The sequence below is a fragment of the Hippichthys cyanospilos genome, chromosome 17 (genome assembly GCF_059441005.1).
Source record: "Hippichthys cyanospilos isolate Australia breed blue-spotted pipefish chromosome 17, RoL_Hcya_1.0, whole genome shotgun sequence".
NCBI classification, from domain to species: Eukaryota; Metazoa; Chordata; class Actinopteri; order Syngnathiformes; family Syngnathidae; genus Hippichthys; species Hippichthys cyanospilos.
In genome coordinates, this window is record NC_142385.1 from 2,873,103 (window position 1) to 2,878,887 (window position 5,785).

General features: G+C 48.2%; 1 pseudogene; it reads left to right on the forward strand.

The window, feature by feature from the left end:
• On the forward strand, nucleotides 1–2,560 carry LOC148409231 (uncharacterized; annotated as a pseudogene).
• Nucleotides 2,561–5,785: the final 3,225 nt, after the last annotated feature.

The following is a 5,785-nucleotide window of genomic DNA, read 5'->3' on the forward strand; positions in this document are numbered from 1 at the left end:
GTTATTTAGTCCAGTAAATCATGTGGTCGAGTATACGAGGATAAAAATAAACTACCGTATTTTCTGCCATCACCTTAATGCTGTGGAGGGGTTTGCGAGTTCCAATGATCCTAGGAGCTAAGTTGTCGGGGGCTTCAGGCCCCTGGTAGGGTCACCCATGGCAAACAGGTCCTAGGTGAGGTTCCAGACTACACACGGCTCACAAACCCCATATGAAGAAAAGGATAAATGGATTTAAGTTTCCCTCGCCTGGATGCGGGTCACCGGGGCCCCCCTCTGGAGCCAGGCCTGGAGGTGGGGCTCGTTGGCAAGCGTCTGGTGGCCGGACCTGCACCCATGGGGCCCGGCCGGGCTCAGCCCGAAGGGATGACGTGGTCCCCCCTCACATGGGCTCACCACCTGTGTGAGGGGCCATAGAGGTCGGGTGCAAAGAGAGCTGGGCGGAGGCCAAAGGCAGGGACCTTGGCGCACTGATCCCCGGCTACAGAAGCTAGCTCTTGGGACATGGAAAGTCCCCTCTCTGGCGGGGAAGGAGCCTGAGCTGCTGTGCGAGGCTGAGAAGTTTCGACTAGATATAGTCGGATTCACCTCCACACACAGCTTGGGCTCTGGTACCAGTCCTTTCGGGAGAAGTTGGACTCTCTTCCACTCTGGAGTTGCCCGCGGTGAGAGGCGCAGAGCTGGTGTGGGCATTTTTGTTGCCCCCCAGCTCAGCACCTGTACATTGCGGTTTATCCCAGTGGAGGAGAGGGTAGCCTCCCTCCGCTTTCGGGTGGGGGGATGAGTCCTGACTGTTGTTTGTGCCTATGCACCAAACAGCAATTCAGAGTACCCACCCTTTTTGGAGTCCTTGGAGGGTGTGCTGGAGAGTGCTCCCTCCAGAGACCCCCTTGTTCTTCTGGGGGACTTCAATGCTCACGTGGGCAATGACAGTGAGACCTGGAGGGGCGTGATTGGGAGGAACGCCCCCCCCCGATCTGAACCTGAGCGGTGCGTTGTTATTGGACTTCTGTGCCCGTCACGGATTGTCCATATTGAACACCATGTTCAAACATAGGGGTGTCCATATGTGCACTTGGCACCAGGACACCCTAGGCCGCAGTTCGATGATCGACTTTGTAGTTGTATCATCGGATTTGCGGCCGCATGTTTTGGACACTCGGGTGAAGGGAGGGGCGGAGCTGTCAACTGATCACCACCTGGTGGCGTGTTGGCTTCGATGGTGGGGAAGGATGCCGGCCAGACCTGGCAGGCCCAAACGTATGAGGGTCTGCTGGGAACGTCTGGCAGAGTCTCCTGTCAGAAGGAGTTTCAACTCTCACCTCCGGCAGAATTTCTCCCATGTCCCGGGGGAGGCGGGGGACATTGAGTCCGAGTGGACCATGTTTCGCGCCTCCATTGTCATGGCGGCGGATCAGGAGCTGTGGCCGTAAGGTGGTCGGTGCCTGTTGTGGCGACAATCCCTGAACCCGCTGGTGGACACCATCGGTAAGGGATGCCATCAAGCTCAAGAAGGAGTCCTATCAGGCCTTTTTGGCCTGTGGGACTCCAGAGGCAGCTGACAGGTAACGACTGGCCAAGCGAAGTGTGGCTTCGGCGGTCGCCACGGCAAAAACTCGTGTGTGGGAGGAATTCGGTGAGGCCATGGAAAGCGACTTCTGGATGGCTTCAAAGAAATTCTAGTCCACCATCCGGCGTCTCAGAGGAGGGAAGCAGTGCATCATTGACACTGTGTACAGTGGAGACGGGGAACTGCTCACCTCAACTCGGGAAGTTTTGAATCGGTGGGCAGAATACTTCGAAGACCTCCTCAATCCCACCGACATGTCTTTCCTTGAGGAAGCAGAGTCTTTGGGCATCGAGGTGCGCTCTCCCATCTCTGGGGCTGAAGTCACTGAGGTGGTCAAAAAACTCCTTGGTGGCAAGGCCCCGGGGGTGGATGAGATCCGCCCAGAGTTCCTGAAGGCTCTGGATGTTGTAGGGCTGTCTTGGCTGACACGCCTCTGCAACATCGCGTGGACGTCGGGGACAGTGCCCCTGGATTGGCAAACTGGGGTGGTGGTCCCCCTTTATAAGAAGGGGGACCGGAGGGTGTGTTCGAACTACAGGGGAATCACACTCCTCAGCCTCCCCAGTAAGGTCTATTCAGGGGTGCTGGAGAGGAGGGTTCGTTGGGAGGTCGAGTCTCAGATTCAGGAGGAGGAGTGTGGTTTTTGTCCTGGACGTGGAACAGTGGACCAGCTCTACACCCTCGGCAGGGTCCTCGAGGGTGCATGGGAGTTCGCTCAACCAGACTACATGTGCTTTGTGGACTTGGAGAAGGTGTTCAACCATGTCCCTCGGGGATCTCTGTGGGGGTAGTTTCGGGAGTATGGGGTACCGGATGCCCTGATACGGGCTGTTCGGTCCCTGTACGACCGATGTCCGACTTACTGCCAACGTCCGGCATTAAGTTGAATTTGTTTACAGTGAGGGTTGGACTCCGTCAAGGCTGCCCTTTGTCACCAATTCTGTTCATTATCTTTATGGACAGAATTGTTTGGCGCAGCCAAAGCATTGAGGGGGTCCGGTTTGGGAGCCTCAACATTGCATCTTTGCTTTTTGTGGATGATGTGGTGCTGTTGGCTTCTTCAGGCCGTGACCTCCAACTCTCACTGGAGCGGTTCGCAGCCGAGTGTGAAGCTGCTTGGATGAAAATCAGCACCTCCAAATCTGAGACCATGGTCCTCAGTCGGAAAAGCGTGGAATGCCCTCTCCGGGTCGGGGATGAGGTCCTGCCCCAAGTGGAGGAGTTCAAGTATCTCGGGGTCTTGTTCACGAGTAAGGGTAGGATGGAGCGTGAGATCGACAGATGGATCGGTGCGGCGTCTGCTGTCATGCGAGCTCTGCATCGGTCTGTCGTAGTGAAGTTAGTGTTTACCACTCGATCTACATTTCTGCCCTCACCTATGGCCACAAGCTGTGGTTTCTGACCGAAAGAACAAGATCCCGGATCCAAGCGGCCGAAATGAGTTTCCTCCGTAGGGTGTCCGGGCTCTCCCTTAGAGATAGGGTGAGAAGCTCGGTCATCCAGGAGGGGCTCAGCGTCGAGCCGTTGCTCCTCCGCATTGAGAGGAGCCAGCTGAGGTGGTTTGAGCATCTGGTTTGGATGCCCCCCAGACACCTCCCCGGTGAGGTGAGGTGTTTCGGGCATGTCCCACTGGAAGGAGGCCCCGGGGAAGACCCAGGACACGCTGGAGAGACTATGTCACTCAGCTGGCCTGGGAGCGCCTGGGGATCCTTCCGGAAGAGCTGGATGAAGTGGCCGGGGAGAGGGAAGTCTGGGCTTCCTTGCTCAAGCTGCTGCCCCCGCGACCCGACCCGGTAGAAGATGGATGGATGGATGGATGATTCAAAAGGATGGATTACAATTGGGTGAAAGAGCTACAATGAGAGCAACACAACTGCACATGTGCAGTGGCCATATTGCTATCGAGACAGAAACCTGAGAGGTTCAGATGTCTCATTCAAGCCAAGTCTTTTAAACCTACTTACTAGCTTTGATTACATGCACACAGGAAACCTGCATATATATATATATATATATATATATATATATATATATATATATATATATATATATATATATATATATACACATTACTAATTTAAATAATCAACAATACATTCAGTGAAACATTTTTTTCATTGAGTGAAACTTATTTTTTCAACCTTTTGTTTATTTATTTATTTTTGTCACTTTCGATTCTCTATATATTGTCAAGCGCTGTATCTAATTAAATTCAAATGTGTCAACAGTCATGTCAACAATCATGGCATGAATGCTGTGACCGCACTCTTGCACGTGACCGGAAACTATAGAGAGCGCGCGAAATGCCTTCAACCACAGACAGTATGAAGCGAATGTGATCATATTATCAGATGTAGACACCATCGTGATTCGGACGAGATTAAGGTAACGAGTAAATTCGTTTACAGCAAAGCAGCTAAGATGTTAGTTTTCGACAGACGATGTGTAATTTGGATGTCGTTTAAACAGAGAAAGTTGACGTTTGGGAGTTCGATTTTGGCTGTGTTGTCAATGGTGTTAGCAGCGGCTAGCGCAAGTGATGCTAAACTGCTGAATGTGATAAAATTGACTGTGACTGAACGTCCTCGTTTTGTCCACTTTTTGCATCTTGCCCGGTGCGTCCGTGCTTGTTTTCAAAATTTGTGCAAATGTCCGGTTTTCATCATAGGACTAATTAGCTTGTGCTCTTAAAAAATAAGGGGAGATGTTTTGTAAAAGTCAGAAGGGGTATCATTGAGTGAGATATTTATTTGACACGTGTTGTCTTTTTCGAAATCAAAATATTGTAAATGTCTGTTTGCTGTCTGGGAAAGTAAAAGCTCTAATTTTGTTGTTTGTAGTTTAGAGGGTAGTTTTGACATGTTGCTTTTCCACCTGGCTCACTCATCCACATTTGCTTACTCAGCAAGCTACTACTGTTGCTTTTGTAAAGGACACCTATAATTTTAGACATGTTCCTTTTAACATATTCAATATGTGGTTTTCAACTTAGTGTGGTGTTTATTAAAACTCAGACAACTTTTGTTTACTTTTTCTGTTGCAATTGAGTCCATTTGTGATTTTGCCCTTCTACTTAATTTTTCTAGAACCAAAGATGATAAACTTGGTTTTGTTTAAGTTCAGAGATCATTTGTTTGTGTCAAACCAGTTTTTCAGTATATTTAATTCCTCTTCCACATTAGTCTGAAGTCTTTCAAGATTCATAACAAGACGTTGCATCGGCAAATACTACTTTCTTAAAATTATTCATAATGCCACACATGTCATTAACATATATAATATAACTAATATAGGACCAAGTACGGAGCCTTGAGCAACCCCAAGTGCCATCTTTAAATGAGCTAATATCATTATTAAGCAATACATACTGTTTTCTGTCATTTAGGTAACATCTTATCCATTCATATGTCAATCCTCTTATTCCATATCTTAAATGTTCCCATTAATACAATATGATCTATAGCAGGGGTGTCTTAATCAGGTCCTCAAGGACTGGTTTCTTCCCTGACACACCTGATTCAAATAATCAGGTCATCAGCAAGCTCAGCAGAAGCCTGATGATGATCCTGATCATTTCAATCTAATGTGTCAGTGAAAAAAACCTGCAAAACATACAGGACAGCGGCTCTCAAGGACAGAGTTTGGACACCCCTGATCTAGATAAGATTTTAGCAACATTTTCAAAATAAAAAATTACTGTGAATATTAACTTTCCATTTTCAAAATGATTTATTTTTATTGAGCAGGCTGCAATAAACTACAGTTTTCCCATAGACTGCTGCAATAACAAATGAAACAGCTCATATCTTTCAGAATAGTTTAACATCAACAAAATAAAATACATACTTCCTTTTCACATGCTACTTCACGAAAAGTTGCTGCCGAGCTCTTTCATAGTTGAACATGAATGTTCAAAACATGTGGCCACAAATCAGATGAGACAACCACAAAATCGTCTCTCCCGTAGTTGATTATGGTCTAGGAATATAATAGCCACTCAAGCCATCTCATGCAGAGACTTTAGACCAGGCATGTCCAAACCCAGTCCTAGAGGACTGCCTATCCGGCATTTTTTGGATATTTCTGTCCTCCTAACACACCTGATTCAAATGCTCAGCTCATCAGCTAGCTCAGCGAAAGCCTGACAACAAACCTGATCATTCGAATCAGCTGCATTGGATGACGGAAACATCAAAAATATGCAGGATAGGTGTC